Consider the following 26,460-nt stretch of genomic DNA (forward strand, 5'->3'; position numbering starts at 1 on the left):
TCTCTGTATGTGTTATTTATTTTGGGGTTGGGGAGGGACATGTGGTAGAGCTGAGGTGAAGTCAGGCCTGACTGAAAGCAATAGAGGATAGATAGCCATTTGACCAGCTTTGAGTATTCCAGTCTCCATTTTTTTGCAGGAGATGCCAAAGATTATGGAAACTTTGGTCCATAAAGAATTTAGGAAAGTCAGGTGGGAAGTTAGTAAACCAGTTCATGGCAAAAAGACGACATCCTCAACACTTTAGATGACGACCATGCTTACTCTGATTGACTGGGCAGCACCAAGAAAGGATGCATGAGAGACGTTCAACAGGTTATTCGAAACGAGATATTCACAATGGTTCATGACGTGCCAAAAAGAGTACAACAAGGCATATATACAGGTGTCCATAAAGTCATTGTGCAGCTTTGAACTTTTATAACTTTTGACGTACACATGATAGAAACAAACTACAAATGCCATATGAAAGCATATAAAGTTATGCAACTCACCAACTGACTCACTCACTCATATACATATTTTGTACTTTCTTGGTGGGCTAGAAAGTTGAAGTTTTATGCACTGATGTAACTCAAAGCCAAGATTCCAGGTAAAAATGACAAAGCTATTCACACATGTACATAAACAAAAATGGTCGAAAACAAAAGTCAGCCCGTGTTGCCTCACTCTGCCCACAGAGAGTCACATGATTAAAGACAATGGCACATCACATGATCTTGCACGGAACTATCTCTTCCCCAAGGAAAATGGTGTTTTTAGGTTTTATAGCAATGTGAGTCAAAAAGTGTCCATGGGTTTTTATCCCCCGCCGCGTGGCGGAAGGGGGATATTGTTGTCACCCAGGTCGCCCGGCTGTCCGTCCGGCTGTCCGTCCGTCCGTCCGGGCGTCAACATTTATAGCTGGGTAATTCCAGCGTAACGGACGTAACATTGAGACAAAAATTGCATCACTCATGTTGAAATTTTGAAAAGGTTGGCCATATTACAGAGAGTTTCTTTATTACATATCGTAATTAGTCTCTATGGCTTTCTGATATTGGTACAAACCCGTCTGTGTAGTCTACTACTAAAGCAAAAATCAATATTTAAGAGGCGTAACGGATGTAACAATTCTTAAATCCTGCGAAATAACGAATTTGTAGTATACCTTTCATTCACAGTAAGCAAACTAAGCATTAGTAGCATACTTTCTATATTCCAACGATACGATCTGCCTGTTGTTTGTTGAAATATTTTGAAAAGTTCACTGTAACGGACGTAACTCAGCAATGTAACGGACGTAACCCATGCGATCACATATTGGATAGTCAATGCTAGGGCGCATTTTATGATATCTATACAATCTCTTACATACATCAGCGAACATTTGGTTGTCTAACAGCTTGTATAAGCCTCATTGCTTGCATATACCTCGTTGATGTTGATCTATAGGCACAGAGAGAAATGGACCAACTATGTTGATGAGTAGTTACTAGTGTGTACTAGGTGCGGTGGGACGCAAGAAGCACGCGGGCCACCATCTACTCTGCTTTATTGCGCAGCCGGAAGCACAGTTCTGCCACCCCTAGCGGGCGAGGCATGATATACGAAAACCCAATCACGTGACACAGCACACTCCTCCCCCCGTAAAATGACCCGTCACATAACGAACGGATAATCACAACATGACCATCAGAAACCCATCAACACTCATAATCCTCCAAGTACCGCGGCCGCACCCTGACCCGCCTCGGACGGGCAGCGCTACCAGACAGCCCAGGCTCATACGCCTCCCGGCTCGGTCGAGGTGACATCCTCGCCGGACTCGCACTTTCCGCAACACCAGCTACCCCCGACTGCCCAGCCTGCTCGACGTCCCCGGGTAGGACGGCATCAGGCGAAGACCCCCTCGGCGCTGGCCCAGCCAGTCCCAGCGATACAACGTCAGGTGCCGGCGAGACTACCGGTGGGGGCCCCGCAACGTTCGGCTCGGGGAGGTGTGGGGGGGGTGACGCTGAACAGCGATCATGCATCTGGTCCACGTGCTGCTTCCACACACCCCCACCATCAGTCCGCACCATGCAATTCGCCGGCCCCAGCACCCCAGAGACCACCGACGGCACCCATTTGGAACCGTGGAAATAATCGCGTACCATCACCCGCTGCCCCACCTCGAAGCTGCACAGCCGCGTCGGACGCGACATAGCCCCACTCACCGACCCTCCAGGTCGCAGCAAATCTAGCCTGGACCGCAAAGCCCGTCCATAGAGACGAATAGCAGGTGAGTCACCCGTGACAGGATGAACTGCGTTCCTGTAATGGAGCAAAAAAACATCGACCACCATCTGCACAGGTGCAACACCCCCCCCTGCGCAAAGCCCGCTTCAACATCTTGACAAACGACTCAGCTTGGCCATTCGTCTCAGGATGATAAGGTGCGGACCTTAGATGTCGAATACCATTCTGGCGCATAAACTCATCAAATACACCCGCGATGAACTGCGGACCATTATCAGAGACCAGGATCTCCGGCAACCCTTTATTAGCAAAGATCGTCCGCAGCTTCTCTACCGTAATGCTTGCTGAAGTATGCTGCATTACTACCACCTCCGGCCATTTAGAGAATGCATCAATCACAATCAAAAACATCTTGCCATTAACCGGCCCCGCAAAATCTACATGGACCCTCTGCCAAGCTCGGTCTGGCACAGGCCAGAGACCCGAAGCTCGACGCGGGTTATCAGCATCTGTCTGGCACGTGGTGCAACGCTTAACCAATTGCTCAATGTCTTTGTCCAACCCCGGCCACCACAACAGGCTACGAGCAAGACTCTTGGTCTTCACGATGCCCAGGTGACTGGCATGCAGTTCTTCCAAACACCGCTGCCTGAACCTCGATGGAATCACGGTCCTCATTCCCCACATTATGCACCGTTGGACCAACGACAGCTCCGCTGCGCGTGACGTGAAAGGTTGAAATGCCGGCGTCGAAGGTAGATCGCTCCAATTCCCCATAGAAATCGCCTGGACGACACGGGCAAGCACCGGATCACGAGCCGACTCCACCGCGACCTGTCTGGCCGTGACCGGCCCGCTCTGGACCTGGTCTAGCGCAAACACGTCGACCCGGTCGCCCAGCTCAGACGCAGGTGGACCCTCCGCACACGGCAAGCGTGAGAGCCCGTCGCAGTTAGCATGCTTCTCGGTGCTTCGGAACTGAATATCATAATCGTAAGCACCCAGAAACAGACACCACCGCTGTATTCACGCGGCTGCTACCACCGGCACTCCGCGTTCGGGTCTCAGGATGAATTGAAGTGGTTTGTGATCCGTCTGTAAAATGAAATGCCGTCCCAGCAGATATTGATGAAACCTCCGCACACCCCAGACGATGCTGAGAGCCTCCCGTTCGATCTGGGCATATCCGCGCTCTGCTGTGGACAGGGTCCGGGATGCAAAACAAATAGGCCGCTCGGAACCATCGTCCATCCTGTGGGAGAGCACTGCCCCGATGCCATATGCAGAGCTGTCGCATGCCAATAGGAGCGGACGCGCAGGCTCGTAGTGCACGAGGACCGTATCCTCTGTGAGCAGCCGCTTGACGCGGTCGAACGACACCTGGTGTGCAGGCCCCCAAACCCAGCGCTCGTCCTTCTTGAGCAACCGCGTCAACGGCGCAAGTTGTGAGCTGAGCCCGCGCACGAACCTTTGGTAATACTGGGCCATGCCAATGAACGCGCGCAGCTGCGTCTTGTCGCGAGGTGGTGGCATGCGCTGAATCGCCTCCACCTTCCGAGGACCTTTCAACAGCCCCTCCGGCGTGATGATGTGCCCGAGGTATTCCAAGCGCTGCTTGAAGAACGCGCACTTGTCCCTGTTTAAGCGCAGGCCGCACGCTTCTAGCTTTGTCAGCACTCGGGCAATGTTCGCCAGATGCTCGTCCGCCGTTTTCCCCACAATGAGTACATCGTCCAGGTAGGTCTGAGCGGGCAGGCCAATGCAAACCTGATCCATGGCTTTCTGCCACAAAGCTGGAGCCGAAGCAATCCCAAAACAGAGTCGGGTATATCGATAGAGTCCTTGACACGTGTTGATTGTTAAAAGCTCGCTACTCCCGGGATCCATCGGCAGGTGAAAATATGCATCACGCAGGTCTAGCTTCGTGAAGTATCGACTCCCCGCCAATCGCGCATATATTTCATCGATTGACGGCAATGGATATTGCTCCACGCTGAGCCCCGGGTTAACTGTGGATTTGAAGTCCCCGCACAATCGGACGTCTCCATTCCGTTTCAGCACCGTGACAACCGGGGTGGCCCAATCCGAGCACGACACCTGTTCGATCACTCCACAGGCCTCCAGCCTATCCAGTTCACCCTTGACCTTGTCTCGCAGGGCATACGGCACCGGACGCGGTTTACAAAACCGAGGAACCACCCCCTCCTTCAAGAAGAGTTTCGCCTCCATGCCCTTGAGTTTCCCAAGGTCGTCTCTAAACAACCGTTGATGTCTTTGAAGAATCTCCTCCAACTGATCCTCCCACTGGCTCGGCACGGGTTGCACAAGGTTAACTGCGGCCCAGTCTAGCCTGATGCGGGCCATCCAATCTCGGCCGAGGAGAGACGGCCCCCTCCCCCGCACGACGTACACCCGAAGCGTGGCGACCTGGCCTTGGTACCGCACCGACACGTCTGCCATCCCGACTGGCGTTATCTTCTCGCGGGTGTACGTGAACAGCGCGAGGTTTGACCTGATAAGCTTCAAGCCGTTGAGTCTACGCGTGGTCTGTTCGCCAATGAGCGACACCGCTGCTCCCGTATCGACCTGGAACGTGATCGGCGTTTTGTTCACTTCGACTTCCACCGTCATCGGGCGCGCCGTCGCCGGGCCAACTGAACCCAGGCTCAACACCGGCCGCTGGTTCCGCCCCGAGTCGCGTCGCACATCGCCGTCCCCGACTTTAACGGTGGCCGAAGCCCCACGGCACACACGCGCCAAATGACCCACCTTGTGACAATTCAAACACACGTTGCCTTTATACGGGCATGCATGGCGCAGGTGTCGACCTCCACATCCCAAGCATGTCCGCGGTGTCACCCCGCCGCACGCGTGGCCGCGCGGCGACGTCCGACCCGCATCGAAGGTCGTGCGCGCGTCCCGGGGTACTCGCGACCCCGCGTGGCCGGTGATGGCTCGAACATCCCCGCGAGTCTGCTCAACCGCCATGTGTGCTTTCATTTTCTCCACGATGTCCCGAAACGCCAGCCCGTCATCCCGGGGCCTGTTCGGTGCCACTAAATCACCCAGCAGCCGATAATGCTCCGGCGAAAGCGAAGCGAGCAAGATTGACTTCTGCTTGCCCTCGTCGACCACATCGTTCGCGTGGAAATAGCAATCCAATTGCTCTGAAAACGATTCGAAGTCGTCCCCGTCGAAAACGGGCATAAGTCCGTATGATCCCATCTTCGTCAGCCAACTAGTGTGTACTAGGTGCGGTGGGACGCAAGAAGCACGCGGGCCACCATCTACTCTGCTTTATTGCGCAGCCGGAAGCACAGTTCTGCCACCCCTAGCGGGCGAGGCATGATATACGAAAACCCAATCACGTGACACAGCACAGTTACAGCCTGATCCTATATCAGTAATATTCATCAGCAAATACTACTTCGGATTAAAACATTCATGAAATAGCCATATTTTCGACAAAATGATAACAGACAGAATGACTTACCGTTGGAAGACGTTGAGGCAGTTCTTTCAAGATGGCCGCCAAATCACGTGACATCATCCACGGAGTAAATATCGCATAAATTATGAAAATTCAGACCTCACTAAACACCGTCCAACAGAAATCCTTTTGAAAAATACATTTTCAAATTTTTTGCTTCATGTCCATTATTACGTGGAATTACCCAGCTGTGAGTGTGATAACTCATAAACTGTTCGCCATATCGATTTGAAATTTGGTCACACATGTACCACCTGAAAAGGAAGAACCCTATTGATTTTGGGTGTGGCCGGATACAAGATGGCCACCAAAAGATGTTTTTTGTTATAAATGGAAAACCGCTTATCTGATTTCAATTATTTTTGGTTACTACGTTCCTCACCCCTGGGGAACTTTTTCGAGATGATGACCAAATGGTGTCTTGTTTCCAATTCACCTCCCTCATTATCTGGAATATGTATGACCTTTTTCATTCAATGGTGGGGGAATCCCCATCTGTGATGGTATATTTATCATTTATGGATGGTGTACAGTAGTCGGAAGTAGTAACCTTTTATCGTTTACGGGCAGTGTGAAGTGATGTGTTACGATGCATATTTTGAGCATGAGAAACACCTGCTTCTTTTGCGATCATAATATTGTCTCTTCCTCTGATAGGAGTTAGTAAAGCACGTGCAATGTGGTTTGGGAGTGCATGCAAGTCAAAAAAAACACACCCACACCAAATTATGTATAGTTTGCTTGCATGTTTACAAATACAGTCAGACCTCTGCAGAAGGCACGTCGGTTATAACGGACCCCTGCTAACGACCGTATACATTCAGAATGTATATTTTACCCTGGGGAGGGAATTTTCTTTATGTAATTGGGGCATCGTTTGATGTGATTGTTAAGTTAGGTTATTCTGGCATGTCTCTTATCTTGTCTTTTGTTATATTGCATGCTCAAGAGGTCGTCTTCAGTGAAGGTGATTAAGATCTGCTGAAACGGAAGGCATCTCATTTCTTTCCCAGTGAAATGACATCACCAAGAAGAGAAAGAGAGGGAGGAGAGAGAGAGAGAAGACAAGGGTCTTTTGGTGAGTAAAAATGGCATTTTGAAGTATGGTACACCACAAAGAAGCCAGATGACCGTTTCCCACGTGTCGTGGCCTGGTCATCTAGCCTATGGCATGCTAAGCATTCGTGCACATGGTGGGATGCATGATAACAGAACCACCCAGGCTGTGGATGCGCTTTCTGGTGATTGGAGTGGAGCTCCAACCCATCACAACCCAGTTGACCTCATGCCTGAATCCATTCACTCCTTAGAAATGAGGTAAGATCGCCTTGCCCTAATGTTGGGGGGGAAATGCTAAAGATCACCTTACCCTCCTATTGGGGGAAACGCTAAAGATCGCCTTACCCTCCTGTTGGGGGGAATGCAAAAGATCGTCTTACCCTCCTGTTGGGGGAATGATAAAGATCGCTTTACCCTCCTGTTGGGGAATGCTAGAGATCACCTTACCCTCCTGTTGGGGGAAACGCTAAAGATCGCCTTACCCTCCTGTTGGGGGGATGATAAAGATCGCATTACCCTCCTGTTGGTGGGAATGCTAAAAATCGCTTTACCCTCCTGTATAAAACGGAAGACCAAGAAGGAACGCAAAGAAGTAAAGAGCACAGATGGAGTCATCAGGAGGAACCTGGATAGGGGTTGGGTTTCAGCTGCTACTCCACAACCCTCAAACCCATCCAGGCACAGCCCAGTGATCCTTACAGAAAAATTTCATAGTGTGTAGTTACAAGAAACCAATATCGGGCATAAATGGGCGACTTGGCGTTTTTGCAGATAACCTGGAGATAAGGCAATATGTAAGATGGACAATTTGCCAGTCAATGTTTACTTCAAAATGAACAGCATTTCGCTGCACAACCTATTGTCATAACAGGAAGAGTCAATGAAAGGTCGGTCTCTGTGTGATACAGTGGTATCCTGGACTCAGGCCATTATGATGCTCTCATTCCAATATGCAATGTATTTCACGGGAGAATCTGAGTGGCAATCAGTGGAAAGAGATCCATGGAAATAGATTAACCTGTCAAATAAAATGATCATCATTCAAATAATAAAAGCATCAAAGGGAAACATGTTGTTGGAAGAGGTGGCAGAAGAAAATACAGAAGGGTTTTCCTTTTACGTAACTAACTCAAATAAAGGGATGAGCTATTTGCCTGATTTTTGTTGTTATTGGAGTTGTAGTAGTTGATTTTGTTTTGAAGATGGCATCTGTTGAAGTAATGTGACTGTGTCTAACATATAAATTGTGTATTTTGTTGACAAATTGATCCTCTCACCACAAATCCTCCCCAGGAAAAGACTCATTTCTTGGACTGTACTATATTTTGCAAATAATTATTCTGATGTAATTGATAACTTTGTGTGTATTGTAATCCTCTGTGGTGTGTTGAGTTACGTGCGCCCATAAATATCACAGGCTTTTCCACTCGTGAATATATATATATATATATATATATATATATATATATATATATATATATATATATATATATATATATATATATATGTTAGTCTGTTTGATTGTTCCTTATACTTTTACTACCCCCTGGGCCAATTTTCCCAAATTTTCACACGCGAATGGTCGACGTTACAATAAAAACTTTCAACTCTCAATCAAAGTGATGTGAAAACATAAATAACGGTGCCAGCACCAACCTCGCGTCATCTTCCGGCCTAAAAGCCATGCGCAGTCAAAGCTTCGTCCCTCTCCCAGCCGAGGTCATGACGCACCATTGTTGGATAATCATGAGTAGGTTCAAATAAAACACTAAAATACGAAAGTCTAAATCATCCGATGTTGATCGCGTGACCCAACTTGTATATTGTAACCAGACATTTATATATTTGATACTAATCATTACTGCTACTAGCATAAAAGCCCGTCAAAATGATGGGTTGGAATTCTTTTATTTGAAATATTCAAGGAGACTGAAAGACATATGATGTTTTGTAGCAAGAAAAAGCATTATTTTAAAGCACTACATGTTCAAATGTGACCCTATTTTCTTTATCTTCTGGGACATTTTGTTTTGACAGTACAGCCTGGTGAGCTTGCCAAAGTCTGAAGCCTCGGCCTAGCATCAGGTACTGTGTTTACATCTTTATTTATTGAACATCCTACAGACGGAAATGAACACTCGTTTTACTCTGTGCACGTTGCACATCACATGCAGCGAATCTCACGTCCCTGTACCTTGTATTTATTGTTATTTTTAAAAACACTTCTGTACACCACCCTTGAGGCTTGGTTTGCAAGTCACCGTCTACAATTGCAATCAAAGAGACGTAATTACTCTTTTATGAAAAATGTTTTTTGAGTTTTCTTTATCCTGAAAAATAGACCAGAGTGAACACACAGTTGTGTTAAAAAAAATTGGCCTTTAAAACCCTACACAAATCGTCCTTATGAATGAGGGACAAACAAATACACTGATGAGTAAAGTTCAGGGTACTGTTCATGTGAAACACTGTATTTTATATTGGTAGATTATGACTACCATACTGACTGCTACAACCCCAATAATTCCTTTGTTGTGTAGGGAATTTTGGCCCAAGTCTTCTACAAACCAGCTGACTCAGTCTGATGTTCAACAATTGGTGGCAGGAATTTTGAATTTGGTAACAGTGCCAGTGATAACTTGCTAACTTTCTATGAAAGAGACCATAGGATCATTAATGTCCACCAATTAATGCTAGCAGATGGAACTACAGGCCTAATGCCCCGCTGGAGGAACAGCACACTTTGTGATAGCTCCATGCCATTAGTTTATTATAGTTAGGTCAGGAATCAAACCAAGACCAGAAAGCTCAGAGGTAAGTGTGTTACCTCTGCACCATCCTATCCAACATCTTATTAATCAATATAACTTACTAGCAGGTTGCCCGTGCCTGTTACTAGCAGTATAAGGACTGAGGGATTCAAAACGGGGTGGGGATATAGATCAGATGGCAAAAATGTAAATGGAATCTTCTATCATCGAGCCGGCAAGCTGGGAGCAACAATTCGTATTTATTGCCACATCTTGCACTTAAATTGCATTATTGCCACTGATGCAATTTAAATGCTCTAATGGTGGCGAGGTGCTCCATTTGAAAATGTTTGTTCAATATATGTAGCTTTTTGAATCATATAGCATCTGTAATATAAATTTGTATTGGTGTCAAAGTTAGGGACCAATTGCAAATTAGTAGTTGGATAGTTATATGATGAAAAAGGCTGTCGGAGTGTCTGAGACTATGTTGTGAATTTCTCGTACAAAGACTTTTTCAACGTCTCTCGTAACCTGGCAGAAGATGTACTGTTGTCACGTGAAGAATGAGGTATACCAGGATAGGCCATTACAGATCATCAACATGATGATACTCCAACGATTAGGACTTTGTAACTAGATGGAATCTGATGGGTAAGTCTGACCTTTCCAGGTTCTAATATATATATATATATATATATATATATATATATATATATATATATATATATATATATATATATATATATATATATATATATTAATTAATGTCAGTGTGTGTGTCAGTCAGTCCATCCGTCTCCTCCATAACTCCAAAACTATGAAATCGAGCAGCTCCAAACTTCGCATGCTTACAAAGGGAACTCCAAAGGTAGTGCATGAATGAAAACTAGGTGCTTTGGTGAATTTAAACAACCCTTTTGAGGATAATTTACGGGGTGCTCATTACGAAAAACCAAAACAAGCCTTACCAAGATGGTGGCATGCCATCTTGGTCAGCCCTCTGGCAGCTCCAAGAGTCTTAAGCCGCCATTTTTGGGGGTTTTGCCTTGCCGCCATCAACAATGCCTTGACTTAGAACAGGCCACAGCAATTTCTTCACGATAAAGTTTTTTTTCTCATTCATATCATCGAATGCCTGATCATCATACCTACAAATCAATGGATACATTGCAATACTTAGAAATGCCTGGAGAGGACAGAGTTCGTTGCTTTCTTTATGCTTCAGTCACATTTGGCTCGGCGGCCGTAGGGTCTAAAAAATCTACGGCCACTAGCAATTATAGGGTGGCTGCAGTATTTCCACGGTCACACAATGTAGCAGTCACATATGTTTTTATTTTTTGGGTAGCCGCACGGGGTATTTAGAAATTGTGGAGACCGAAAACGTGGGGGTGCCGTACGGTCTTTGATTTGATGTCGCACGGTGACCTTAGGGCGTCCCTGCGGCGGCCATATAATTTTCAAGGTAGATGCAAGGTAGCCTCAAGGTGCCCGCAAGGCGACCGCAGGGGGCCCTAAGGCGAACGTGGAAATTGTGCGGCCGCCGTAATTTTTTGGGGGTTGGAAAAATTCATTTTTCATTGATAAGAGCCTACGGAAAACGCACAAATAACGCAAGCCCACCGTACGCCCTATGTATGATGTGGAACACATCTATGTCATGGCTACGGCTTGTCAAATTGCTACGGCCAACCTAGAAATGAAAAAAGTTATAACTCCGCGCTTTAATTCCACGGAGACCCCTACGGCCTGGAAAAGATAGCCATACGGCATAGGGCCACCCTGAGGCCACCTCAGAAACTCTGCGGCCGCCGCACGTTTCTGTCAATTCAGGGGGGAGGGTACGGCCACCGTATCCTAGCCGTAGAGCAAATGTGACTCATGCTTTAATTTCAGCACATTTTATAACCTCTAGAATCTCTTAATCTCAGCAGAATTTCAAAATTTAACTTCTTTATTGACTTCAGCAGTAGTTCAGACTGCGAACAAAAAAGTGTTCATTTGTCCAATTCGGACATCGCATGGGCGTATTTGGGTGCATAGTGTTTATATGACCGATCTGTGATCAGTAATGGCTTGCCCAGCCAGCCATTCCTTATCAACCTTTTCGTTGGAGTGCTTAAGCCACTTAGCAAGCAAGCCACTTAAGCCACTGGCTTAAGCCACTCTACAATATTCACACTGGATACTCAAAATCGATCGACTTGAACAAAGTTCAGGAGCTACTCACCTGTGTTGGCCCTGCATTGTTCTGTGGTGCATTGGATGGGAGCTGGTTCGCTGAAAATGTGCAATTTTATTTTCCACCACGTTTCCCTTTCATTACTTTGGCTCTCACTTTGGCAAAGAAATATATATATATATATATATATATATATATATATATATATATATGTGTATATATATGTATATATATATATATATATATATATATATATATATGTGTGTGTGTATATATATATATATATATATATATATATATATATATATATATATATATATATATATATATACATATATATATATGTATATATATACATATATATATATATATACATATATATATATATATATATATATATATATATATATATATATATATATATATATATATATATATATATATATATTTAACAGTTTTTTGGGGTTCACGAGTCAGTAAGTGACCACTATATTCGTTATGGGTGTGTGTCTGTCTGTCTCTGTCCCGAGCATAGCTCCGTGAGTTTTGATCCGATCCTGATAAAATTAGGGTGGGAGGTTTATATCATGATCTAGTTGTGTTTTCCTGAGAATGGGCGTGCTGTGCCCAGTATGGGCGGAGCCACGCCCAAAAAACGTGTTTTTAGGGGGTAGCCGATTTCAAGTTACATCTTCTCTGAGGGGGTTTGTCGAATCTGGCAGGGGTTTTCGGTATTTGGTTAGCCCAATGGCACCTGCATAGCCCCACGGAGCTCGATTTTTTTTTTTTTTTCATTTTCGTCCCAAGGTCAAGGTCACAAGGTCACGAACTTAGAAAATTTCGAATTTTGACATAAAAATCATATGACCGCCCAAACTTTGAGAGCTAGGATGACAATATTTTTTTATGCATAATCTTGAGGTCATTCCCCACCTAAAGTCTTGAAACCATTTTGCTCTATCTCGAACACCTTGCCCGTGGTGCCCCCTTCAAGTTTGTTTTTACGCTGATTTCATCAAAGTATGGATAATCTGAGGAGTGCGAAATGCCATATCGCCTATATAGGCCATCAGCCATGGCTCAGAAAGTGCCTGAAAATCAAGTTTCCTTCCACTCATCAGGGGGGGGGGGGGGTAGACAAAACCTTGATAATATGATAGTATATATCCGAATACATATGTATCCAAAAGTTCTCCACTCAAATAGCTACAGTTATTGTGTATTTTCATCTTGAAAGTCGATGCATTCCCCACGCTCTCTCATTTGAATTTTCTCCACTCGGATCACGTGTGAGCCACGTGACGCCTCGACAGCCAATAGATCGGCTGACATCGTATGCAAATTACGTCAGACTGTCATGTGACCAGCTAAGTTGGCCAAGATGGCAGCTTCCTGCAGGGAGGAAATCACCGACAGCTGATCGGCGATTTTTGATGAATATGGCCAGTGAGGATGCTCCCCAGTGTATTATTCACCAGGACAATGTAGCGAACGAAGAAGTCAAACGTTTTACGTCTGTAAGATGGGATAAATGGAGAGAAAGTGTCAACAAATCAAATGGCTTGTCTTAGACGGTCACGAACGACGTTTAGCAGAGAGTACCGGCGCGGGAAGACTAACTTCGATCATGGGCCTATTGTACCCGGAGTGCCGGTGTAAAGATTTTAAGTTACCTCCCGGTAATCTGAAATCGATTTCATCCTACCCCCTCTGATTTCAGATTACCCCCCTCAAAACATGTGTTTATGTATGTTTATTTACAAAAAATAGTAATTTAATTGATATTGAAAACTAATTAGGGAAAAACCATTGACCACGTGACGGCCTTTAAAGAGTTTGCAATGAATTTTGATTTTATTATGAATGATTTTATTTTAATATTGTTATTAATTGAAATCTATTTCTCATACAGTTATAGTTTTTGCCACATTTTTATTAAATCCTTCTTTGATATAGTTGATCCAAATAGACATACTGGAATATCTTTTTAACCAACTCAGACTATAACTATAACACAATAACTGCAGCTATTTGAGTGGAGAACTTTTGGATACGTATGTATTTGGATATATACTATCATATTATCAAGGTTTTGTCTACCCCCACCCCCCCCCCCCCCCGGTGAGTGGAACGAAACTGCACGATACAGCTTACGGCTGATGGCCTAATATGACGTTATATTGTTCCTGGAATGTTCCAGAAGGACGTTATATTATATTGTTCCTGGAATGTTCCAGAGGAAGTTTTGCACCAAAGGTCATAATCCTTGACCTTTGACCTTTAAAGTTCACAAAGGTCAAATTTTCAAAGTTGTGGGAATCCAACCGGGTTTTCGACCTTCTTCGACGAACTAACTCCAATAAGCTATAGCACGTATCCTGTTTCCTTATTTTAATGTCCACAACATTGTTTTGTGACCTTTAAAGGTTATTATATGCAAAGGTCAAATTTTTAAAGTTGTTGAACGAAACCGGGTTTTGACATTTTGCAGCTAATAACTTGTCACTCGTACCACATCATGTTGATCATTTTTATAACTTGGTCAAAAATTATCACATTGTCTCATCCTTGACTTCTGAAACAATCTACATCGTCAAATACCGCTCGTGAACCATCGTCGTCTTCAGACTTGTTGTTTTTTAAAGTTTCTTTAACCGTTTTGTGGAGTGCTTTCTCAGAGCGCTCTTCAAGCTTCGATCTCTACATGCTTCCATAGTGATACCGCAACACGGTTGTCAGTGTGGACGTCTAGTGCTCAGAACACAAAATAAATTAGATGATTACAATGAGTAAAAATGTATTTCGTTGTTACAATGCAATGAATCGCCACATCACAGCAGGATAGCCGAGAGGTACGCATGCTCACCATAAGCTGTCTCACCTGGGTTTGAATCCCAACCCAGCTATAAACTCTCATCCTGGTGTTTCACACGCAGGATGATTCATCAATTTGTGTGCTGTCTCTTGGATGGACGTTAAACTGGACGTCCCATCTGCCGGAATCCCCTTTCTCCTCCCCCCTCCCATTCCCCACCCCATCCCACTCTCCCCCAGCCCCATCCCACTCTCCCCCAGCCCCATCCCACTCTCCCCCAGCTCTATCCCACTCTCCCCAGCCCTATCCCACTCTCCCCCAGCCCTATCCCACTCTCCCCCACCACTATCCCACTCTCCCCCACCACTATCCCACTCTACCCCACCCCTATCCCACTCTCTGCCTACTCCTTCCCCTCTGTTAAGGGGACTGATGGTTTCGTTTTGAATTTGCCAGGTAGATGGCATGGGTTTAAATGCTCTCACCAGGTTTTACATAGAACCCGGTGGTTAAAAATAAATGTTGTTGTTTGGGTATGTTTTATAACCCTTCCTTCCCCATCACCCTGCCTTCCCTTCCCATCACCCTGCCTTCCTTCCCCCTCACCTCCTCCCAACCCCCTCCCCTCCTCCCAACCCCCTCCCGTTCTCCCAAACCCCCTTCTCTCTCTGGGCCGTCTCTGCTTGGGGTAATTAACGTACTATTTTAACGTACTCCATTTTGTTCAATCCTCGAGAACCTCTCCCCTCACGCTTACCTCCTCCCAACCCCCTTCACTTTCCCTTCTTCTTTCTCCTCTCCCCCAACCTCCTCGCTCCCACCCCCCCCTTCCTGGAGTGTATAGCGACGTTTGATGAGGCATCGCGTGTCTACAAAACATCGTTTGGTGTCCACCCAACAACCCCCCTTCCTCGCTCTTCTACCCCTTCCTAGCTCCCCCTTCCTCACCCCATCCTAGCTCCCCTACCCCTCCTGTGCCTTCTCTCTCTCTCTCTCTCTCTCTCTCTCTCTCTCTCTCTCTCTCTCTCTCTCTCTCTCTCTCTCTCTCTCTCTTTCTCTCTTTCTCTCTTTCTCTCTTTCTCTCTTTCTCTCTTTCTCTCTTTCTCTCTTTCTCTCTTTCTCTCTTTCTCTCTTTCTCTCTTTCTCTCTTTCTCTCTTTCTCTCTTTCTCTCTTTCTCTCTTTCTCTCTTTCTCTCTTTCTCTCTTTCTCTCTTTCTCTCTTTCTCTCTTTCTCTCTTTCTCTCTTTCTCTCTTTCTCTCTTTCTCTCTTTCTCCCCTCAATCTTCACATCATTGAAGCGACGGGTTGTATCTGCTAGTTGTAAATGAATCTTCATCATTGTAGAACTAGCTAAAATGAATTTTAAATCAGTCTTTGACCAGACTCGGTGATCCACACCCTGAGTCTCGTCGGTCGGTGGTTCAAACCCTGGCCGAGTCACACCAATTACTTTTAAAATGGTCCATGCTGTTTCCTTGTATAATGCTCAGCATTTAAAAGGATAGAGCTTGGACAAACAACCATGAGTGGCAACACCATCACAGGCTTTTTATGTGCAAAATGGCCGCTTCCTCCTCCTCCTCCTCCTCCCCCTCCTCCACCACCTCCTCTGCCTCCTCCTCTGTTGAAGCTCCTTGGCAGGGAACTCATACATTTCAGCAGTCAAATTAAACAAGAACCAGAATCATTCAAAAGTACAATATGGTAATTATCATTACAACATTGATGTCAAATGAGGTCACACACACACACACACACACACACACACACACACACACACACACACACACACACACACACACACACACACACACACACACACACACACACACACACACACACACATACACTACACACACACACGCGCACACACACACACATACACATACACATACATATACACAGACACACACACACACACATACATACACACACATACACACACACACACACTACACATACACATACACATACACATACACATACACATACACATACACATACACATACACATACACATACACATACACATACACATACACATACACATACACACACACATACACACACACACACATGCACACATACACTACACACATACACATACACACACACACACACACACACACATACACATACACATACACATACACATACACATACACATACACATACACTAAACACACACACATACACTAAACACACACACATACACTAAACACACACACATACACTAAACACACACACATACACTAAACACACACATACACATACACTACACACACACACACACACACACACACACACACACACACACACAAACACGCTGTTTGTACATACAGCATAGCCTGAGTTTGAGTTTGCTTGTCATACAGTGAATAAGAAAGAAGAAAATTACAAATTATTTTGGCATTGAGCAGAGATGCACCACCTACAGCATTCGACAAATTTCCAAGTATTCGGCTTCCTGGTAGTTATACAAATGTACCAAAAAACAAAACCCCAAAAACAACGAACATGAAGGGTGATTCACAAGGCATTCCATAGTCAAAACAAGTCTACAAGATGTCAGATAATACGCACAGACAAGAAACACTGACGTGGAGCACGGAGTGCTCTGATTAATGACGGATGCAATCTGGGAAAGTTTGAACTCATTTGTAAAGCATCAAAATCAATCAATCTTTGACTTGAAAATTTCTACAAAATCTTTTCACCTGATGTATCTTATGAGAACAATGAACTCAAATAGGACTTGCAACCACTGCACTAGGGAAGTAAAGAATTCTACTTGTAAATATTGTTTCTGGGAAGCTGCAAGTGTGAACTTACTCATAATATCAATTGCTTTTGTGTGTCATCACTTTCTATGAAGGCAGATTTTGAGTTAACAACTAACACTAGAAAGACTTTAAGATTTCTGGTAAGGGGTTTAAAACGCCTGGCTCGGTGAATGGCTGACTTCATACCAACGACTGATGAAGTCAATTGTTTAAACTTCAGTTCCAACAAATGCAACATAATATTAAACCTACATAAGCTCTTGTGGGTTTGGGATCCTGAGTTAAAATCCCTCTCGGCTGTTGAATTAATACCAGGTGGGGTTGACTGCCTGTCATCCTTCAGAGGTCAGCAAAATGAGTACCAGCTTGCTGGTATCCTGTGTCGGAGTGGTGACCCGTCCAGGATTGTACCCACAAGCCAAGGAGACTGCTTAGGCAGCACCAACACTCTGCACAGAGTATGGTTCCAATGGATGGATGGATGGATGGATGGATAAGCACTTGAAATCCATTTTAAACTCTGACTTCTCAAACTTTATAGCTTCCATCGGTGCACTTTCATTTCTTCATCTCAAAATGACATACAGTATATATTAGAAAGGCAACTCTTCCAACTTGTTGACCACCACTTTTAAAATGCCACCACTTTTTCCAGCCTTCTTGTGGGGTCACCCAGAGATCGTTTTTGACCAATGTCTTTGACGAGTAACGGCTGGCCAAGCCAAACACTCGATTGAAGCTACAGTATAGTCATAACATCATGTATTTTGTAATTTTTCTGAAATTTGTAAACTGTTCAGGGTGCTGTTCATGCGATAGCTCACCTACTCCTCACGAACTATACACCATAAGATCTTTAACATCCACCAACTCATGCCGGCAGATGGAACACCTATCTCAACGTCCATCCGAGGATGGCACACACATTGATGAATCACCCTGCATGCAAAACACCAGATGACAGTTTATAGCTGGGTTGAGATTCTAACCTCAGGGTGGACAGCTTAGAGGTGAGTGTGCTTTCCTCTCGGCTATCCTGCCGGCCTTGTTTGTTTTATAAAGACTGTATAATAATTGTTTAAGTGACTTTTTTCTGGATGAGACAGGGGGGGGTGGGGGTTGGGGTTGCTTAGTTAATCATCAGTCGTTTGTTAAGATAAAGTGTTGAGATGAAAAGTCTTTTTTTTTAATATTTGAACTTCGTGCGTTGTTCCACTGTGCAAAGCACTTCAGAATGTCTCTTTTCTATGTATGTTCAATTGTTTACCTGTGCATCACTTCAACTTATTGTCTACAGTTCTCAGTTTTCCACTTCATCTCTGATAAATTATTTACTTGGTCACAGGGAAATTATCTGTGCACTCGATGACGGATTATGTATTTCGAGTTCTCTTTTTCCCATCGTCACTGTTATTTCGATGATGTCATAAGAACTGTTGCCTTAGTTTTGAGTGTGTCCTTGAGTGATGTCTTCTCGGATAGTGGTGGCCTCGTTCATGTTGTGTGTTGTACAGCACTCTATTGACTTAGGATTTAGAATTGCTGGAATCCAGCTCGTAGTTCAATTGATTTCTGTGCTCCTTAAGTTTAAAACCATGCACAGTAACTGTAATACAATGAATGAAGGAACAGACATCTGACTCTGCGATATGTCCTCAAACGAACAAGTGCCATTTCTTTCTGCGGAAGGGAAATGTCACAATTTTGAAACTCTACGCAGAGCCGTCGTGTAATTGTCTAGCTTCGATGTCAGCAGAACTCGAAACGAGGATCCTCTCCAAAGTTGTGTCACCTTATCTGTAACTTATTAAGTAAAAGGCCTCATTGATGACAAAATTACATGCTCGCTGTCTCATTAATCAACAGATATGTCTCGTGAGTATATAGTTTCTTACACTTTGTTTGTTTTAGCATTAAACGTAATTGCTTTTACGAGGGTCGATATCAACCTCAACAAGAGACAGAAGTACCATTGACAAACATCTCCATCCAAGAGCACAGAAGCCTTCGTTCACTGGATGCCATTATTTAAATTCCTGAAATGAAACAACCGATGTGAGACGACTGATATTTACCAGACGTGTCGGGAAATAATGAGACAATATAAATGTTATTTTGAAGCCTGGTAGTGGCTTAACGGTTAAGGTCTTAAGGTTCCTGAGTTCAAGCTCATGTCTTGCCAAACGACACCAGGTGGATTGATTGAGCCTGTCATCCTTCTGAGGTCAGCGAAATGAGTACGAGCCACAGGAAAAATGAGCCATTCCAGTATCCTGCATCAGAATGTTGACCTGCATTGGATTGTGTCCTGTAGCCAATGTGGCTTCCTTGGCAGTCATATACACCTGATGCAGGAAAGGAAAGGTTATTAATTATTATTAGTATTATTAGTATTATTATTCGTAGTATTATTATTAGTATTATTATTATAATACATGTTATTTTACGATCACCCGCTTGTTTCACTTTTAAAACTTGCAAGTGGGGTTACAACTTTTGGAATGACATTCACATTAAATCCCCAGGCCATGAAAGTTGAACACCAAGATAAGACCTAATTAAGCAGTAACTGCATGATGTGGGATTTTCACATGCGATTCAAGTCAAATATAAATGATAAGCTTCCCCACCTGAAGGACGCATGGTGGGGGGGGGGCAGACGGGGTCAACGACATACGGGCTCACATTAGTCCAAAGCATGCAAAGTAATTATTTTCATTTTTCATTATGTTCCACGACTTCAATGCACTTGCTCAATTTGTCCTTCAAGTTGCCTCTGCAAGAAAGAAAGAAAAATCTAACTTTTAAGTTTGCTCTTTGGGCCTTTATCCTAGTTGCTTCAATAACCTCATAGTCATCAATTTGTGCAAGGTCCACAATTGTGTGACACATCAAACCTCTGGATTATACTCCACAACAACATCAGATCAATGAAACTAATTGCAGATAGCAATATAACAAGCAAATATAAAAGTTTATAATGAGCAATAACTGCAGCTTGAGGTTGGTTGTGTATACCCCGTTCCTAGAACCTGTTGACACCCCTCATTTGAGAAACATATTAGTTTCTCAATCGCATTGACATCGGCCACAGTTAGCAATCTTCCTGATTTATTACCTCACTTTCCAGTGAACCAGAAAATATAAAAATTATTTTTTGAAGATATCAGTCAAGCAGCTTGCTTTCTCAAAATGGAAAGGTAACTCGACTGAGGGCAATTTAAGGTCATCATTTGGCAAGCCAGAAATGCATCGTCTTGCTAATCTCAAGGTTGACCTCGACAACCTGAATCCTTCCTTGAAGATACGGTGCTGCCTCGTCAAGTGTGTTTCTGATGTATACTCCCCATCCATTATGGCACTCCTCCACCCCAAATGGCATCACCGCATACTCTGGTCGAGATAAAGGAGAATGTTTCAACTCGGTGTTATGTTCCCACATCTCGTGTTCCCAATGCATTCCGTGCTGTCCCTATTTTACCCTCTTGTACCCGCTGTCAACTGAAAATTTGTGTCCTTCTCAATCAAGGAGGTGGGAGAAAGTACTGTCCAGCCTCGACACTGCTTCAGCGATGTCCCTTGATGGAATCAGTGCCTATGTTCTCAAATTCTTCTCTTGCCTTTCCCCTGTCAGTGGCATTCAATATGTTCTTCTCCTTTTTATGCTTCCTATCTGTCTAGAAATCAACAAGCATCACTTCCATCCAGAAAATCCATTTTGTTGCTGATGTCATCTTTCCTCTTTTGAAACACCTTGATGTCTGACCCTCCTTTTGAATTTTCTCCAGGTCACAATGCTGGGCATGCTGATACTTCATTCTCAGCAATAGTTAGAGGCCAAAAATCTCAAACAAGAGGTTAGAACAGTCTTCGGGGACATATTTAGGGCATTCAACAAAAGTGAACATTGTTATGCAATCATTGCATTGTTACCAATGAAACCTTAAGCCTGGTATTGGTTTAACGGTTAAGATAGCTGGCTTAAGATATTAGGGTCTCGAGTTTGAGCCTCTGTCATGCCATTAAATAACACCAGGTGGGTTGACTCAGCCTGTCGTCCTTCTGAGGTCAGCAAAATGAGTTACAGCTTACTGGAACCAGAGGGCACTGCATCAACAGCACAGTCACTACCCAGGAACGATGCAACCAGCAGCCATGTGCTACATATGAAATGATGATGATGAATAAAATCCTAATCTTTCCTGTCCCAATTCAGTTCGCAGTGCCCCAATGAAGTACCTTGGGCCCAGTCTTGCACCACATATACATGAACAACCTTTCTAATGTTCTGCATGAACGACCTCTCTAATGAAAACCCTACTTCCTTTCTTTACATGAGTCCTTTGATGGCTGTGTGGTATGGTACACCATAGGCTGGAGAATGACTGAGAGGTACGCACACTCGCCTCTGAGGATTCAAATCTTGACCCAGTTAATAAACTGTAATCCCCGTCCTTTCACAGGAAAGGTGATTCAATGTGTGAGTCGTCCCTCAGATGGATGCTAAACTGGCACCCGGTCTGCTGGAATTAATTGGTGGACCTTAGATCCCATGGTGTCCTTCGTGAAGAGTAGGCGAGATATCACTGGCACCATGAACAAATTACAAATTCCTGCCATCAGCATCAGAAAGCAAGGCGGCAGCGACACAGCCGCGCCCTCAGCCAAGCATGCTACCCCGCAGCCTTGTGCTGCAAATGAAAGAAAAATAAGACTAGCACCCTATTCCACTGACAGGCAGAAACAGCAGCTGTGTGAAATTCTACCGATCTGGAATTGATTTGATGCCTATCTGATTAGATGGAACACGTCTTTCAATTCTGGACATCTCGGACTCATTGAGTCACTCCAGAAGAATTGTCAAATGAACCCACCTATCCATTTCCATGGTCAACCGCTGGAAAAGGTTCAGTCTATTGAACTTCTCGGCATCATCATTCGGCATAATACGTACTGGGCCGACCACATAACAAGCCTGGCCTCCAAAACCAGCCGCAAACTGGGCATTCTCCATTGATCCAAGTCATTCCTTCAATAATCTCGATTACTCACAGCCAACAAGGCCTTTGACCGCAGTTCAATGGAGGACTGCTCTCCCTTATGGGCTCTCTCCTCCCCCTCTTCTTTTCTCCTCTATCTCCACTTTTTCTGTTGACTCATTTTCTTGCTTGTTGTGACCGAGCTCATTTTCTTGTAGCGCAGTTCAAGCATAACCAATTGTGACCTTGCCGTGCATAGTTTGGGGGTTTACCATCTAAAAGTCCAAAAAGGACATTCAGGACACAGCCATGAAACCGAGCAGCCTGTAACTTCGTGCATACGAAGAAAACTCCTAGGAAGTGCGTGACTGAAAATTGGGTGTTTTGGTTCCTTTAAATACTCCTTTTGAAGATAATTAACGGCCTTATTTAATTATATTCGTTATCACATGCATTCTTGGTCACTGCTTTTGATGGGGTCTTAAGGCATATCCTAGGTTACCTCGCTGGGTAACCACCCATGAATGAAGCCACCATGTTTTTTGTCCTGCTCAACCATGCCCTGACTTGGAACAGGTTGCAATGATTTTTAAACAAGAACGTTTATCTTTTCACTTTCCTCACTCATATTATCATATATATAAATATCTTCTTCTTCTTCTTCTTCTTCTTCTTCTTCTTCTTCTTTCGGCTGCTCCCGTTAGGGGTCGCCACAGCGGATCATCCGTATGATGCGCATAGTGATTTGGCACATGTTTTACGCCGGATGCCCTTCCTGACGCAACCCTGGTCGCCTCTTACGACACAGGGATATAGTACACCTATTTTAACCGGGGTATACATCGGCCCAGTACACTGGTACTCATTTCGCCGACCTCAGAAGGATGACAGGCTGAGTCAACCCCCTGATGTATTAATTCAGTGGCCCAACGGGGCTTGAACCCAGGACCTTTTGGATCCCAAGCCGCTGCCCTAACCGCTGCGCCAACACCAGGCTCATATTATCATATACTGTGCATATATATATGTATATATGTATATATGTATGTATTTTCTCTCTCTCTCTCTCTCTCTCTCTCTCTCTCTCTCTCTCTCTCTCTCTCTCTCTCTCTCTCTCTCTCTCTCTCTCTCTCTCTCTCTCTCTCTCTCTCTCTCTCTCTCTCTCTCTCTCTCTCTCTCTCTCTCTCTCTCTCTCTCTCTCTCTCTCTCTCTCTCTCTCTCTCTCTCTCTCTCTCTCTCTCTCTCTCTCTCTCTCTCTCTCTCTCTCTCTCTCTCTCTCTCTCTCTCTCTCTCTCTCTCTCTCTCTCTCATTGGTCCGCAGCCGATGGGGGCAGGTCCATAACTTCACTTGTAGAAATTGCCACGCCATTCTGAGGGTAATTTCATGGAAGCCCCTGGCCCCTGCTCCCCCCTTTACACACCCTCGGCTGCGGCAAGAGCCCCCAGCCTCCCCTCCCCGCGTGTGCAAAAAGCGCACTTGTACAGTTCTTCACTGCACCTCACAGCACCAAGTGTCATGAACATGCACGTGAGAGCACCTGATGGCTTAATGACCACACACGGGTCGAACATGCCCAATTAAGTAAACACGGAGAGGGATTCCACAAGATCAAGGGACGACAGAAAGGCCATGGGGCTGAAGGTAAGACTGATGGAGTGAAGGAGGAATGATTGAAAGTAACAGGGATTGAACAGAACGATGGTGTGAAGGAGTAACAGAGGGAGAGGGGGGGGGAGACATTACACTAGAAAAATACAGCCTAGCCAACGCTTGCCCCCCCCCCCGCCCCCAAACAGCCCTTTGACAACTCATCCTTAGGTCACCGACATGTCCATGTATGCCCTCCCCCAGGGTAAGTTTTGCAAAACCATAACGATTTATATTGTTGCGGTTTTGGGAATGGACCCCCGGAGAGAACATCCATGAACATGTAGGAATTACCCAAACAGTTATTTCATTAGTTTGTGTGTAGGTCGATCCTTGCCCTTTGTCATGGGGATTGGAGGGAAATACATTGTGAGATCGTCTGTTTCATCCCTCGTGTAATGTTTCCACCTCTCGACGCACTTTCAACCTTCTCACTCAATCAATCCACTTCAATTCACTTTCAATCCATCGGTTCGGTTTTTAATCGTACAGTGCATCAATCCACCGTTCACCCATCCATCAGCAATCCCTCATCCTTTCGTTTCACAACCTTTATTTTCCCATGTTCCCTTAAGAAACATTCCTTCTTCGTTAATTAATTCCTCCTCAATATTTCCCTTACAGTTTTGACTCCTCGAGCCTCATACCATTTAGATAATCATTCCTGAGTCAACACACATTAAGTCCTCACGTTCAGAGAGGTGGGATGAGGGAAGGGAAGGAAAGGGAAGGTGGGAGGAGGATATTTGAAGGATTTGGGATGTGAAACGATTTTTTTCATTAAGGGATTCCACCAAGGGTGGGATTATGTGCAGATTTCTGTAGTAGAGTGACAGATGTTAACCACTGGTTGGAGGGCTGATGTGGTGGAGAAGGGTTTGGGTTTGTGAATAGGTCAGGATCCCGGCATGGTCATAGTGAGTGTATGTGGACATGTGGCAGGATGCTTAGGCCTAGGTCACATTTGCCACGGCGGCCGTGGGGTCTCCAAAATCTATGGCCACTAGCAATTATACGGCGGCCGCAGTATTTCCACGGTCACACAATGTAGTCACATATGTTATTTATTTTTCGGGGAGCTGCATGGCGTATTTATAAATTGTGGAGACCGAAAACGTGGGGTTGCCGTACGGTCTTTGATTTGATGTCGCACGGTGACCTTAGGGTGTTCCTGTGGCAGCCATAGAATTTTCAAGGTAGACGCAAGGTGCCCGCAAGGCGACCGCAGGGGGACCGCAGGGGGCCCGAAGGCGAACGTGCGGCCAGACGGACGGTAACGAATGGGTTAATTTTTTTTTTTTTACCTTTTTTTTTTTCGGCTTGTCGAATTGCTACGGCGAACGTAGAAATGAAAAAAGTTATAACTCCGCGTTATAATTCCACGGCGACCTTACGTCCTGTAAAATATATCCATACAGCGTAGGGCCAAGCTGTTGATGCCACCTCAGAAACTCTGTGGCCGCCACACGTTTCTGTCAATTCAGAGGGCGTACGGCTGCCGTATCCTCGCCGTTGAGCAAATGTGACTTAGGCCTTAGGTCTTAGAAATTGTGGAGACCGAAAACGTGGGGTTGCCGTACGGTCTTTGATTTGATGTCGCACGGTGACCTTAAGGGGGCCCTGCGGCGGCCATAGAATTTTCAAGGCAGACGCAAGGTAGCCTCAAGGTGCCGGCCAGGCGACCACAGGGGCCCTAAAGCGAACGTGCGGCCAGACAGATGGTAATGAATGGGTTAATTTTTTTTTTTTTACCATTTATTTTGTTTCGGCTTGTCGAATTGCTACGGCGAACGTAGAAATGAAAAAAGTTATAACTCCGCGTTATAATTCCACGGCGACCTTACGGCCTGTAAAATATAGCCATATGGCGTAGGGCCACCCTGATGCCACCGCAGAAACTCTGCGGCCGCCGCACGTTTCTGTCAATTCAGTGGGCGTACGGCCGCCGTATCCTCACCGTACAGCAAATGTGACTTAAGCCGTAATAGAAGGGGCTGGGGTGGCGAGGTTCACGGCAGTTCTAGAGAAAGAACCTGTGACTCTTTTCGGCTCGACGCTAGAGGCTGAGGATAGGGTTGAAGGGTTGTCGCAGCAGAGGATGGTTAAAGGAAGTGAAAGTTTGAAGGACAGGTATTTTATATAAATACCAGGAGCTTGAATGGAAAGAATGAAGAACTGGAAGGTGCTTGGCAAGAGTTATGACAGCTGCTGTAAGTGCAACATTGTTTAGTGAGCAATGCAACTGGAGGATGAGAATTAAAGACAACAGGGTTCTATTCTGTTCTTGCATATGGCAGCTTGGCTGCCAGGTAGCTATCATTTCTTGGAAGCTCAGCTGTGCTGCTCTAACAGTAGACTGGTACTCATTTCATCAACCTCAGAAGGATGATAGGCTGAGTCAACCCCACCTGGTGTTAATTCAGTAGTCTACAGGGCTTGAACTCAGGAGCCTAAGGTCCTAAACCATCCACGTTAACCACGAAGCCAACACCAGGCTTGCTCCAGGGTTTATTGGTGTGATAGGAAAGAGA

At 44.9% G+C, this 26,460-nt stretch overlaps 1 long non-coding RNA gene across 1 annotated transcript in view; it reads left to right on the forward strand.

Moving 5' to 3' along the window:
* The window catches only part of LOC147027739 (uncharacterized), a 19,593-nt gene extending 1,278 nt beyond the window's left edge, over nt 1-18,315 (forward strand). The window contains exons 2-5 of the long non-coding RNA XR_015057238.1: nt 6,660-6,788; nt 6,923-7,027; nt 8,807-8,854; nt 18,186-18,315. This is a non-coding gene — a long non-coding RNA (uncharacterized LOC147027739). The remainder of the gene's footprint in view (nt 1-6,659; nt 6,789-6,922; nt 7,028-8,806; nt 8,855-18,185) is intronic.
* Nucleotides 18,316-26,460: the final 8,145 nt, after the last annotated feature.

The sequence above is a fragment of the Eptatretus burgeri genome, chromosome 4 (genome assembly GCF_056783735.1).
Source record: "Eptatretus burgeri isolate ZD-2024b chromosome 4, Ebu_testis_v1, whole genome shotgun sequence".
Lineage (NCBI taxonomy): Eukaryota > Metazoa > Chordata > Myxini > Myxiniformes > Myxinidae > Eptatretus > Eptatretus burgeri.